A 16,097-nucleotide genomic window follows, 5' to 3' on the forward strand; every position below is an offset into this window, starting at 1 on the left:
ACTGGTGTGATCGGCTTGGATGGGCTAGGTTATAACTGAATTGTATGTACTTGGGCTGGTGACGAGAGGCTATATATCATGTGAATTATGCCAAATGGGAGTGAATCCGGCCGTAGGGAAACCATGTTTGGGATTGTTCTTTCGGATATGCTGCGCTAGTTAGCCGTCTTGCACTAACTCCTCCAGGTGGTTCTTCAGTGCATAACAACTGTTAGTGTCGTGGCCATGAACCTTGTGATATTTGCACCGCCTATCCCTCCTTCTAGTATCAAGGGGCTCCATTATCTTGGATGGCCACTTAAAGAACGGAAAATGCTGGACTTTGGGAATGATCTTACTGATCGGTTTCGCCAATTCCGTATACTTCTTATCCGAACGTCTGGTGCGCCTGCTATCCACTTGATACTGTTCGTTTGAAGGTGCGAACACTGCCTGCTTAATCGGCGCGAATCACGCCGGTTGTCTCGTTTAGCTCGATTTTGAGGTTCAGGGCTTCTTGGTGGCACGACGCTTATCGGTTGAACCACTATCGGGGTGTAGCCCCATTTTAAAGGCAATAATGGCCATAGAATCATTGCATGCATCATCTACCAAGTTGAAACACTCCTAATAGCGTGTCGAATACTTACAGAGGGTTTCTTCTGGTTTAATTTGCATCGCCCAGAGAGAGTCAACTTGCTTTGGCTGAACCTCGTTGTAGCTCGGCTTTTTCACGCCCCCTTTCGGAAGTTTGAAAAAAAGCCCTACAGTTCGGACTCCCGCGGTTCTAAATTTAATCTCACAAGTGCGATGTGAAATTGATAATCACCAAAGAGTCCAAATCTGGCAAATCTTTTGAAAAATTGATTTTGAATCAAAAATGCCAAAATTGGACTGCTTTGCCAGATATAGAGTCGCCACCTAAATACTTTATTTTGAAAAAATTTAGGAAACCCATGATTCGTGCCAAAGGCCACGTGTCCATCATCACCAAAGTTGCCTTGGTTGGGGAACTTAGGTACGAGAGGGGAAGGTCATGAATTGAGCACCCCCGCTCTCCTGATCAAAGATCGGCCTCTACTAATCATGATATGATTTTTTATCAATATTATGTGCTCTTGTTCCGGTTATTTGGCTAGCATTACTATGTGATGCGCACAATCAAGTATAGACTAGTTTGCTCAAATTAAAACAATTCGATTTCATGTTTGTTTGCGAAAAGGGTTTGATTTTTCCACCTCAGGTGAAAGTTTGCGAATTTGCCACTCAGCAAAGTAAGCTTAAAGTATACATTTGTTGAATCATTCCAATTCAAGCAACAAACCTTCATCCATAGGGATTCAAGCAGTTTATCAAGTAAGCATTCAGCCTCATGGCAAGCATGCTAGTTATGACAATCACTTATACTCATGCAAATATGCTAAAGCGTTAAAAACTCACCTAGTACTCCAAGCTAAGAAGATATGAGTTAGAAAAATATGCATGATTCCTAACTATGCGAGATGACTAATTGTAACATGCCCGGGGAGGGACCCGTGCGCGTTAAACAATTCAGACCCTCAGTCTCTTTGATCTAGTCTCACGAGTGCAATGTGAAACATAAATGAGAGTCTAGATTTGGCAACTCTATAGAAAATCCATTTTATTACAAAATTATTACCACAAATGGACTACATCACCAGATCTTAGAGTCGCCACCTAATATTATTTTGGAAAAATTAGGAAACCTGTTACTCGTGTCAAGGCCACTGTTCGTCGTAACCAAAGTTGTCTCGGTTCGGAACCTTAGGTATGAGAGGGGAAGGTCATTAATTGAGCGCCCCCTCTCACCCGATCAAAAGATCGGCCTTTACGAACCATGATATGAATTTTATTTTCTTTATATGTTCATGTTCTGATTATTTAATAAATCCTAAAATTTACTATGTGAAAAATACAAGTATAGACTATGTCACCCACTTTGGAACAACTTGATTTCATGTAGTTTTGAAAGAGTTTTAAAGATGTACAACCTAAATAAATTGAGCTTACAAACATGAAAATCAACATCATTCTAAATTAAGCGACACAACCTCCATCCACTGGCATTTATAGAGTTATATCACATAAGCAAATAGTCTCATGGTAGAATGCTAAACATTGTAAGAAAAGCACACACAAATAGGATACTAAAGCATAAAAACTTACATGTTTGATGACCCGCGAACAAGCTACAAAACAAAGTTAGTAAAATATGCATGATCTTGTATACAAAATCATAATACAATTCACTCATGAGATACAACTAAAGATTCGACTTCTAAGATATGACATGTGAATCATCTCAAGAACATGAGGTAGAGCACATAATCACATAGGAATTAATTAAATTCACAAATGCAAAATTAGTCGAATCAAGATGCATGAAACATGGATACAAAGCATGGATATAATGAAAGACGAAATATGATGCATATTCACAAATAAAGAAAGCAAGTAAAAGAACAAGATAGAAAGAAGTAGGGCGGGGAATTATTACAACACTTTGAATAAATTATTACAAACCAAATAAGAGAGAGAGAGAGAGAGAGAGAGAGAATATTACAACAAAATAAAAACCTCACAAGCTCTCAAAATAAAAAATAATAATAATAAAAATAAAGAAACTTCATGTGCTTTAGGGATTGCCAGAAAATATTTTACTTGACACCAAAAGACTGCTCCGTTCTGCCTGGGGAAACTTATTTTGCGGGAGTACTATTCATCCCGGGGCACTATTCATTGCCGACAATACTATTCACCACGATAATTACTAGTTACCCTTTTTGATCGTTATTCATCTTATTGGGCATTTTTCATTCGCAGTTACTATTCATTGCTGAAGGTACTATTCATCGCGGGGGTTACTATTCACCAGCAGAGGTTACTATTTATTCGGTGGGATAAATTATTTAAAGTAATAAATTACAACAGTTTATATACAATATTTAAATTACAGCAGATATGTAGGTGGTGCAGCCTTCCCGTTAAAGTAGTAAAACAATTATATTAAAAAAAAGTAATTTACAACAGATATGTGAGTGGTGCAGCCTTCCCGTTAAAGCAGTAAAACAATTATGAAAAGCAGTAAATGAAGTATTTAAAAAAATTATGTCACATTTTTAAATTAAATGAAAGTTTGCGAAAGCTCACCTTTTGGGAAAATGATGAATTTTTTGAGTCACAAACTTTCTTTTGATTACCCTCAAGTCTGTGGAATGTGTTCTCAATTCTCAGTCCAAAATTTGAAATTACAGCTTTAGTGGTTGTTTTTTGAATGGTGTATTAATGAAATGGAAATAAAAATATTAAAGAAAATATTTTATTTTCCCCTCTCTCTCAAAACATAATTTTCCTTCTTTCAGATTCTTTTTCTCTCAAACTCTCTCGCACCACTTCTTTTTTCCTCTCTAATTCTCTAATCTAATTCTCTCAGACTTTACAGATTAGCCCCCTCCCGAGCCTCTCCCTTTGATTGCTTTATATAAGCAAAAACTAGGAAGAAACAAACAAACAAAATATAATATAATATAATAATATAAATATTATATAATATATATCTATATGCAATTGAATCCAGCAAGCCAGCCAAACTCTCTCCACAAACAAACTATATACATATAATATAATAAATATTTAATATATTATATATATGCATTATGTGCTTGGATTTGGATGTCGGCAGCCAAGGGCTAACCGACATAAATTTTTTTTTTTTTTTTTATAATATATATAATATAATATATAATAACAAAAATATATAACTTATACAAATTTATATAAAAACACCAAAAATATGAACAATATTTGTCTTGTATAATATATATATATATATAATATAATATAGAATATTAAAAATATATAATTTATACCAATTTATATAAAAATACCAAAAATATGAACAAACACATAAAATTATGCAAAATTACAAAATACTAAACTAATAAAATATTTGATAGTTTAAAACAATTTTGTAACAATCTAGATTTTTAATTATTCTGTAAAATTTATACTAATATTATTTAATCACAGTTAAGAAAATATATAATTTATTTTGTATTATTATGTGTAATTTTGTAAAATAATATAATTATTAAAAATTTAGAGGTCAAAGTATAAATAAATAATAATAATAATAATGGATGTGAAAGTAAAATAAATAATTAATTTTCTGTTGGTATATGATAAAGTGTAATTTAATTAGGGATTAATTTATTTATATAATTATATTAAAAAGTTCAGTCAAAATGTAATTATTTTAAATATTTATTAAGGATAAGAACGAATCTATGAAATTAATTAATCGAATATGAGGGAGATTCGCTCAGGCCACGTATGCACTTCCCTCTCTATAAATAGGGAGGAGGTGATTCACCTGGGCGGAAGAAAAAGGAAAAGAAAGAAAGAAGGAGAGGAAATGAAGGAAAAAAAATAGTGGAAGCTGAGAGGGTCTTTGATAGTGGAAAGAAAGAATAATGTATTAAAGTTAAAGTGAGTTATATTATACCTTAAGTTACCATAATGTATTTTACGTATGTTTTGACTTACTACATTTATTTTATACAAGTTATGTTTTATAAATTATTATAAACTATATTATTATTTCAGTTACATGGATTATTTTTTTAACCCTATTTGCTTAAAAGGAAACCCATGGATATGTTTGTTTATATTTTAAAGAATATTTGACTATAACCTTATAAAGAATTATGTTTTGTAAGTACCACCACGGGAGTCTCATGCCTTGGGAGACTTAAATAACCATTGGCCTCTGTTTGACCACTTTGTGGTCCTCTGTTTGTCATGGATCCATTGACCTCTGTTCTGTGCGGAGATAAGTGCTACACTATTGTGGAAGCCACCTCTATAGTCCGTACGAGCCACCTCTATAGTCCGTACATCTGTTTTGACTATCACTTTTGTGACTTCTGTTCTGTTCTATTCTGTAGCGTGGTTATGGTTATTTATTTACATAATTTCTGTATTTCAGTTTCTGCCACTTAAATGATTTGTTTACTAATGATTTATTTACCAAATTTAGTTATGTAAATGTTTTGGCGATGGTTATTTCGTGTCCCTTTTACTCTTGGTATAAGATTTCTCACTCTGCCAGGTGCTTATAATTGTTTACCAATTTTCAGAAAACAATACAATTCAGAAATAACTTTTGGAAAGTCTTAGATACGGGGCTGCAGAATAGACACACACAACACTTTTATGATATTTTTATATGTAAATATCGGCATTTTTGGTCAATAAGTTTTGTAATAAAAGTATAAGCTCCAATGATTATTTTGGTACTCTCACTTAAATATTACTTCCGCTTACGTTTATTAATTTGTTTAAGAATTGGCTAGAGCTAACCTCAGTTACTGGCCATCACGATACTTAACCCTTGGGTACGAGGAGCGGGTCGTGACAAATTTGGCCATAATGGTGAAAGTTGGGATTAAAGTTCAAATTCCATCTCTCTTACTGAAGATTCTGTGAGAAACATATTCTAATTGTCATCATCAGGTAATCAAAAGAAAGCGCCCAAGTCTTAGGTCTGGTCAAAATGAGGTGTCTACACTAATGCAACACATGCAATAATACAATTAAAAGGCTCGGCTACTAATATGGCATATGAGGCAATTTGATAACATACGGTCTAAGCACGTATTCAAAGAAGTATTGAAATGACAATACAGTTTGAATGATGCGTTGAGCCTCGGTGCATGCAAGACAAGATGAATGTATGCACGCATAAGGTATGCTAATTGAAACATGATGTCCTTAATCTAAGCATCGAAAGCGGATAAATAAAAGGGAGAAAGACGTGGGGTTGGAAGACATGCACATTATTACATTTTGCTCTCACGAAGGAGAGTCCGAAAAAATAAACTAAGCTAAGCTAATTAAACTATGCTACTTAAGCTAATTATTACAAACCAAAATAAATAACTAGCTACACTAATTAACTAATTATTACAATAACAAATGAATTAATTAGCTAACTAACTAATTAAATAATTACAAAACAATTGCAACTAATAATTAAACTAAGTAACTAGACTAAGCTAATTAGCTACTCCGCCTCGAGAAATGAAAGATATGCATGCGCATGCTTGGTTTCCACCCAAAAAGACCTCCATTTTGCTCTTGAAAACCTTTGTTTGCACAGTTGAACACTTCCAGAATCATTTTGCTCCACCTTACTAACATTCTACTGAGACTTGCATCAGTGGCCATCTAACCACTGGTGAATATTGCCTGCCACCTGCCGGCCATCAATGGTGCTCTGCTGGCCATGGATAGTGGTTTGCTGACCATTGATGCACTAGTTAATCTTGCTGCAACAGAGCACAAACAGAGCAAAAAGAGGGTATTCCCAAGGATTGTTTGCACAACTCACCCTTCCTTTTCATGAACAAATCCAAGGAGTTGTGAACTTAAGCCACAAACCATCAACTTAAGCAATTTCATTTGCATGATGGCTTGTGATTCAAGATGTGCAAGCTCAATAAATGAAAAATGAGACACACAAGAACCATCACCATATCATGCATGATCAAAGGCAATGGAAACCTAGGAAACTTGACACATTTCATCACTTTGAGTATGAAATGTCCCAATTTCCTTTGTGTTCAATTGACATCTGATTGAACACACAACACAAGTGTTATTATCGTGCTCATTTTTTAATCCCAAGTTGTTAGTTACTCATTTTACTTTACCAACCATTCTTTAATCCAATTAAGTCCAAAAGGTGAATTAAAGTCCTCTAATGGAAAGAGGGCTCAAAACACAAGTTGTTTTGGGTATGAAATTGGTAATGAACCCTTTATGGGATTAAACCATTAAGTATGAAACCTCAATTTCACACTTAGGAAAACAAATGACTTGAAACCACTTTCAAAGAAAAATGAAAATTCAAGAAAGGAGGGAGGTTGCAGAGATGATTAGTGCTGAAATTAAGTATGAAAAGCTCTAAAAACATGCAATCAACTCAAACAAGCGATGTCTAGAGATCTATAACACCAAACTTGTGAGGACTATTACCCTACAAGCTGCAAAACAAGACTCAAATGCAACAACCAACCCAAAACAGAGTTAAAATAGCCTAAATTAGAGGCTAAAACACACTGGAATTAAGCTACAACAAGCTAGAAAAATAAGCTAACACATGGGACCAACTAGGCTAGCAAACAAGACACAAAGAGAGGAGGCTAACCCCTCTAATTTTGGATCTCAAAACATAATTTTCACCACTAAAAAAGCTCTGAAATTCAGTGGTTAAAAGCTTAAAAAAAGATAGTTTGAAAGTGGAAAACATAAGTGGGAAAACGTAACAAACAAGGTACAAAGAAGGGTGAATCACCCCTACCTTAAAATGGCTTCAAATCACAAATTTCAACCCACTTTAACAGAGTTTTTATAGCCTAAAAACAACTCAAAAATAGTGAGAAAAAGATAGGAAAACAAGCATGCAAAGTAAGCTAACAAAGCAAATATTATACCTCTCGAAGAGAAGAGTGATTCTAGGCAACAATTCAAGCCAAAACCAACTTCAAGAGCTCCAAAAAGACCCCAAGGAACCTCAGCTCAAAGGTGATCAAGTTTGGTTAAGGAAGTATAGGCAAGAGTGTAGTGTAAGTAGGCAAAAGTGTAGAGAATTTGTAGAGAGAGAAGAAAAGTTTTTAGTCTAAAATTTTCTAACCTCCAAACATGAGAGAGAGGGTCCCTATATATAGAAAATATGAAATCTATACAAGGAGATCCAGCCCTCCACGTGTGGACAGATGCAAGCATCTGTGCAAACAGCTGGCACAGTTGGCATAAAATATCTATAGAAAACACTGGTAGTCGGTAAGCTATCAGTGATGGGTCGCAAGGTATCATGGATGGCCGGCAAGGCACATCAATGGCCGGCAGACAAGAAATGATGGCCGGCAGCCTCTAGGGATGGCTGGTAGGCCACCAAAGATTGTAGGCTGGAAAGATAAAGGCCTAGTCCAAAAATGAGACAAAAAGGAAGCAGGGTTTGAAAGGCTCAAAGTTGTGGCATTCCGCTAAAGACTTCGAGCACTCGGCGAGCAAACAGACCTATCATCGGATATACCTGCAAGGACATTCAAGTCTTAAGGGCAGTCAAAAATGGTGTGTCTACACTCGTTAGCGATGAATCTTGCCCTGAAGGACTTTTGGAGCTGATGAAAGTTCTTTATTGATGTTGGCTCCAATTTGTAATACCATCTGATAGCCGATAGCCCCAGGCTACTTGGAAACATTCGACACATGAGGGCTTCATCATCAGCATGCAACGTCATCGCTTGTTTGTAATGACAAATATGGTCCGTGGTGTCTAACTTTCCATCGTACAGGGTAAATGTCGGTGCTTTGAACTTTTTAGGTAGTGCAACCCTTGCAATGCGTCATACGAAAGGGTCGTGCCTGCCTTCTTCATCCGAACCATCACTTCCTTCCCCTCGCCTGTGTTATACATACGGACTTCCCTCGGATGAGCTGGATACATCAACTCACCCCTTCTTTCTGGGTTCTTGAGATGGCGAGTCGGAATCACTACCATTATCAAGTTTCTGAAGTCAACGCCGTCGATCATCCTTCTTCTTTTCTGGTGATCAGCCTCGGTTATGACGTGCGGCCTGTTGAGATTTGGCTAACTCTAGGGCCAATTCCTTATGTAAATGCTCGTTCTGAGCCGTCATATCTTCCAGACACTGTTCATTTCATTTTGCTTGATCCATGATCATCCGCATAGTCTCCTACACAGAGGTTGAGGGTGAGGTTTGAGCCACTGGATCGAAGTTCAGGGCCCTTTGCGCGGTGATATTCTCCGATCCAAGCATGTTTCTTAGAGTATCATTATCTCTTGGTGTAACATTGTCAGCAACTACCAAAGGATCATCTGTCACGCCTGCCACGAACGCACTTGAGTATTCCCACAGACGGTGCCAATTGTGGTAAAAAAAGGTTTTAAGAATACTCTTGGATCCAATCAGACGATCTTGATCCATTGATTACTACTTGAAAAAGAAATGAACACTCCGGTCAGGGGTGCTGAAATTAGCACTTCGATGGACAAGTCAGTATCCTCTCAAGTTTACTTTTATTTCAAGTTATCTCGTTTATTTTCACATACCCCAGTTTGGCTGAAACTCCTCATTTTTATAGTACACTCTAGGGGCCCGCTTTTCCTTCATCTCCTTTCGCCATCATATCTGGGACCCCCAGATATGCCAGAAGAATTTCGAAATGCTCGGCTTTCGGATATATTCTACTTGGCCTTGGTCTTGTTCAAATGGGTCTGGTTATGCTGAATTATCCTCGCCAGTGTTTTCGACTCTCGGTATCTGAGCAGCTCCTAAGTTGTCTCTTTTACTCTGCTCCCACACATTTAATGAAATATTAATTTAATGACAATTATATCCTAAACAAAAATGACTATAATAGGCATCTAGCAACATCCATAATATTATATGAAAAAATTATCTATACACATCTTTTAAGAACAAAAAAAATCTCAATATACACGTTTTGAATTAAAAAAAATTAAACCCTAGTTTTTCATTCAACAACTGATCGTTGTTTATCCTCTCTAGAAAACATGCTATGTATTGATATACATCTGCTGATATGTTTGCCACTGTTAATACCACCAGGCTATTGAACACCATTTGCTTCTTCTTTCTTTATTTTCTTATTACTCTGTCTCACTCTCACTCTCTCTCTCTCTCTCTCTCTCTCTCTCGTTTCTATTACTAATTTTTCATTCTTTCTTGTCTCTCTCTTTGCTTGTGAATTGGGTCTCATTGAGTAATTAGTCGAACTAATACCATTTATTCGGAAGTCAATTTCCAAATTTACTCTATTGTTTTGGAAAACCAGTGCCGGAACCCCCAAATCGTAAATCACAAGAACGAAATTGAAGGTTATATGCCAATGAAGCGCACATAGATCCAAAAATAGTAAATGTATTAAGAAAATGGAAAGTTGCCTTATCTTCAACACTATTTTGGAGGGTTTTCAATGGTTTTCAATAGAGGTCTTCTATGCACGTCTTCAATTGAGGAAATTTCACTTCAAACCAAAGTCTCAAGGGTGTCTGGGGGTTTACAAATGTGGAAGTAGAGTCAATCAAAGTGTGTGGAAAGGAAGGTTAGTGGTGTTTGTACAATGGTTATGAGTGAAGGGTATAATTGTAACTTTAAGTGTGTGGATTGAGAAAATTAATTAATAATCAAATTAGTAGATGTTATATTGAGAAAAGATGTGCCCTGAGCTAATTAGGTGTGTGGAAATAGAATTCCCCAAACATATTAGACGCTGTACTAAAAGAAAAATCATTTTTCACGATGGAAAAAATCATCTATAAACAATATTGGTAATGAGAATCCCATTTTATTGCGGAAAGTAACTTTCAGGCGACAATATATTTTGACAACTGCAAAAAATTATAGCAAAAATGACAAACCGTATATTTAGAGACTAAAATTATAATTTTTTCAAATTTACTAATGAGGATCAAATCAAAATACTTTTTATAAATTAAGAATTAAATTGACACAATTTAAATATTGATTAAAGACAAACTAAAAAGTCAAAAATGTTTGGCACGCACTAAAAAATTAGGAAATCTTTTGTACCAGTTTGAACGATCAAATTGCTCTCATAGTGCATAGATGTTTACCTTTGAAAGGAAAAAACAAAAAATTCATGCGAAAAGTAAAAATATGTCACTTTTTCTCTTGCAACTAAAAAGATCATTTCCAAATATAATTAATTTTTTTTATCTCCTAGAAAAACCAATAAATAAATAATAATAATCCCAAACACTTATTAGTGTACTTTTTAACTTTTTATGAAAATATGTACAAAAAAGTAGAGAGGTGATGTGACCAAAAAAAGATAAAAAGTGTGTACTTATTAGGTTACCCCAAACAACCCCTTACGAACTGTGCCAGAATGACATTTGGATTATTAAATAATGAAAAAAAAATCTCAAGGTTTGACATCGATAACAAACCAAATCCTAATTTTTTTAATTGTTTCAATTTAAACTATAAACATCATCCCCTCTCTCATTAGCATTGACAACAACCTTCCACTTTTACCATTGTCTATCACTACCCCTTCATCTTTTTCAATCCATTGTCATCCCTCCATCCATTTTCCTTGTCCACCATCATTCCTTCTTTTCTCAAGCTCACTGTCACCCCTCTTATTCTTTTCTAGTTCATAGTTGTTATCGACATCCAATACCATCGATAAAAAGTGATTAAATAATCTAAATTATTTATATTTGATTAGAATTGAAACCATTTTAAAGATTAAGATTTAAATTAAATAATTTAAAAAAAAATTATTACTAAAGTCAAATTTTAGATTTTCTTTAACCCTTCGTTTGGGAAAAGTTAATTTAGCCTGGCTTTTTGACTTTTTCGCAACTCTATTTCGAAAAAACTTTGGACTTTTTTTGATTTGGCCACGATGATTAAAAACAAAAAAGTGAAATAATTATGATTTGAATATGACATTTTATTTTATTAATTAAATTAATTGTAGACATCCCATTTTTAACCGCCCGTAAGACTTCGACGCTTTGTCCTGCGCACTCTGTGATGAAAGTTGCGTTGAGTGTGGTTTGAGTTCTCAACGAGGGATTTAAGTTCAAGCTCCAAAACCAATCCCAAATTTCATATTCATACTGTTCTTAACCCAAAAATTCCATTTGAACATTGTACCACCCTACACTGAGTTTGAAATAGAGGAACAGGGAAACACATTGTATATTGTGAGCCGGCCGTGAGCATTGGGGGCTGGACGGCTCTCTTTAGCGAGAAACACTGTTCTGGGCGGGAATTAACCAGCTGTCCATTTTTGAAGATATTTTTGACCTATTTTGCTCAAATTCTATAAATACGAGCATGTATCTCAGTGTTAGAGGTTGGAAAAATTTCAAAGAAGTTAAAACATAGTTGAGAGCCCTTTCTTTTTGTGCAAGCTAACTTTGAGATATTTGATCATCCATACACAATATCTATACACTACGTACAACCTTAGAGCACAGCCTTGGAGCCTTAGTTGAGATTTCTGAATCACAATTCAAATTTGAGAGCGTGCTTGGACCAAGTTTGGTTCACAACAATAGCTTGTCCTCTTCAAGAGGTATAAGCTTACCACATTTTCTCTTACTTTCATTTATGTCCTTTTCTATCTATTTTGGGTGTCTTTGTGTTGTTTTGGATCCATTTCAAGTGTTAAAACTTGGGTTTGAATAGCTACCAAAGGTAGAAAGGTTTAACACCCTTTCTTGCACCTTACTTTATAGCTCACCCTCTTGTTTTTAGACTCTTTTCTTTGACTTTTAAACTGATTTTTAGAGTTTAAGAAAGGCTAAAAAAACATGGTTTGAGGTCTCAAAAATGGAGGGGATAGCCACCTCTCCTTACTCTTGTTCACTAGCATTGTATTTCCTTGTTTTTTTCCTACTTTTTTTATGCTCTTTAACATAATTTTTGGCCATTGGTTTTTTGCATATTTAGGGCTATTTAGGGCTATCCTAATTTATTAAATTAGTTTATGCTTTGAATATTTGCTTGTTGTATTGTACGTCCTTATAGCTTCGGTTGTTTAGGCCTTAAACATCGAGTTGTTTGAGTTGATAGCTTTATTTGTTTAATTTCTATGTTGAAGAGTTTCATTCTAATAATTGATCCCACAATCATTTCTGCAACCTCCCTCTTTTCTTCTCTTCTTTTGTTTGAGAGTCACTTCAACCAATAGACGGTTATTCAAAGCATGAGAAAGAAACCTATGCTCAGTGGATTAATCTCTACGGAGGTTCATCGTCAAGGCATAGGCTATCTTTCATGCTTAGGATCGCTTTTCGTTTGACGTTTCTTCTCATTTAGTGGACTTAACTATCACTTTGGACAAATTGATTAAAGAATGGGAAAGACTAATAAAATCGACTTAAAATGAACTAAACCGACATAAAGAAAATATTTAGAGTTGGTTGGATTCGGCCGGACGTTATGCCGAGTCCATCGTTCCAAGAATTGTTACGTATCAATCCATAATATGTTGATAACACTTGGTGCGTGTCTACTTCCCTCTTTGAGTCTTCATGATAGGAGAGAAAACTGGTTTTCCATTGCATTTGTTAAATTTTGTCTAAACGTGTTCGAAATCATCAAGTCATCAAATTGTGCTTATTGGTGGTTTTGGACTCGAAATCGTTCTTCTCTTGAGTTTCCTATGACAGAGAAGTGCATAAGGGATAAGCAGAGCCTAGAAGGGCTCTGTCTGCACTGTTCTTACCTCAGAGCACAAAAAGAGTTTTGACATAAAATTAGGGCACGACCGGATCTCATTTTGGGCCGGTAGGCTCCTAATGTTTGGCAAGCAGTGAGTTTTTTACAGAAACAGAGGGCAGTGGCTGAGGGTGAGGCAAAGCAGTCTGGGTAGACAGAGTAGCTTCTAAACACTGTGCATACAATCATTGTGCCTCATTGTTACTTGTATTCGTATTATTATCTTATTATTGTAATTATTGTTGTTGTTGTAAATATTAATTGTTGTTGCAATTGCATTGGATATTATTGTCGTGTAATTAGTATTGATATAATATCTTTGTTGTAATAAATTAGATAGTTAGCTTAGTGTTCGTCGAATTTGTAATAAGTAGTTAATTAACTTAGCAGGTTAGTTATTTAATTCATTTATTCGAATTTGTAATAATTAGTTAATCCGGACATTTGGACATTTATTCGGACCCTCTTGCATGAGGGCAAATAATGGTATATCTCTTCCAACTCCCATTTCTTTCTCCCTTTTATTTACCCGTTTATAATGGTAGCTTAAAGCATCATATTTACTTAACATTCCCATGTTCGCATACACTTGTTTCATGTACATTTGGGTTCGGCTCATCATACTAACTAATGTCAATTTCAATTTCATTGCTTGAAAATGTGATTTATCACATGTCTTGGATTAGATCATATACCATGCTCATAGCCGAGCTTATAAAAATTGCATAAATGTGTGCACTGCATAGTCACATTGTATTGTTTAGGAACATGCATATCTTCTAATCATTTTTCTTTATGGAGTACTAGGTGAACACTTATTATTTTAGCATAACGTATAAGTATGATTGTTGCCATGCCAAACATAATACCATGAGGCTAAGTGCTTAATTGATATACTTGTTTTAATGCAGATGAATGAAGGCTAATTGTTAAAATTGGGATAAATTGATTAATGTACATACAAACTCACTATTTTAAGTGATGCATATTCAAAATATTTTTTTTTTTCAAAACAAACATAAAATCAAATATTCCAACTTTTGCAAATTAGTCTATACTTGCATGCATCACCTAGTAAAGTTGGCCTAATAAATCGGAGCCGAGACACTTTGGTGATGACGGATAAGTGGCCTTTGGCACGAGTCCCGGGTTTCCTAAATTTCTCAAAAATATTTAGGTGGCGACTCTGTAATCTGGCAAAGTAGTCCATTTTTGGCATTTTGATTCAAAATCGATTTTCCAAAAGATTTACTGAATTTGGACTCTTTTGTGTTTATCTATTTCACATTGCACTTATAAGATTAGATTCAAAATCACAAGAGTCCGAATTGTAGGGCTATCGTATCCGAAAGAAGCACGAAAAGCACGCTACATTAGCCTAGTTATTTTTTTGTTCTTATTTAGTCATTTTAATCATTCTCAAACAAGGCTTAAATCTTCCCTAAAAATATTATCATTTAGAACATCTCCAACGGAGCTGCTATTCAACCTGCCAAAGCTAAAATTTGACAAGAATGGCAAAAAGAGGGTCTCCAATGGCCTGCTATTCTACTTGCCAAAGATAGCAGATGCCATATCTGTTCTCAAATTTGACAGGTTGAATAGCAGCTGCCAAACTTGCCAGATTAGCAAATATCAACAGATTTTTTAGCACCAAATTCAGTTGAAAAAAATAGAATTGAAATAGTAGGGAACCCAAAAAATTCAGAATCAAACCCAAGTATGAGAATCAAACCCAATTTTCAATTTTGTTGCCAAATTAACAAATTTCAAAATAAATTTGGCAAACCCAAATTTGGTTTCTCTTAATTTTTTATTTTTTTTAATCATTTATCACCAAATCAGTCGATCCAAATCAGATGGATATTATCACAATAAACCAAACCAAAATAGGCTTCAATTCTTTGAAGATCAAAATAAAATAAATGGATAAACAAAATAGATGGATGAACAAAAATTAAACCAAAAATCAAAATAAATAATTAAGAAAATTTTAGCAAACATACTAGATTGTGTTCTTTGAAGATCCTTCTAGAGATGCTTGAGTTCTTTGAAGATCTGGTTTGAAGCCATCGCGAGAATTGAGTTTCAAAAATCGCGATCACCTCAGATCCACATTAACAACCAGAAAAATCAACAAAAAAATCAAAGCATATATATATATATATATATGAATATGTATATAGATGGAGATCGTACCAGAGACAGAGACAGAGAGAGAAAGGAAATGAAGGGTGATTGTGTGGAGGTGAAGACTTGGAACCAAGGACAAAGTGAGAGAGAGAGAGAGAGAGAGAGAGAGAGAGAGTAGACATGTCAGAGAGTAGACAGATCGGTGAAGACTTGAGCTCAAGGACAGAGACACAGACAAAGAGAGACATTTGGATGATGGAGGAAAGTGAGAGAGCAAGAGGAAGAGTGAAAACAACTTCATAGGTAGAGAGAGAGAGAGAGAGACGTTTCGATCATGGAGAAGGAGAAGGGACTGGTTTGAGGAGATGGAAGATAGAGAGATGAAGAGGAAAAAGTGAAAACAGAGAGAGAGGGAAGATAGAGTGGAAACACAGAGAGAGAGGTTTTGATCATGGAGGAGGAGAAGGGAGAGTGGTTTGAGGAGATGGAAGACAGAGTGAGAGGGAGAGGAAGATGGTGCATATCAGTCGAATAGAGGTTGGATGATTCTAGAGAAATCATTTCAACCATTGAAGTTTTATACGTGGACGATGGAGATGCTCTCATTCTGTATAAAAAGAGCCGTTGTGCTCTGTATGGTTAAAATTATAA

The sequence above is a fragment of the Camellia sinensis genome, chromosome 11 (genome assembly GCF_055761805.1).
Source record: "Camellia sinensis isolate YWXY chromosome 11, ASM5576180v1, whole genome shotgun sequence".
Taxonomy (NCBI): domain Eukaryota; kingdom Viridiplantae; phylum Streptophyta; class Magnoliopsida; order Ericales; family Theaceae; genus Camellia; species Camellia sinensis.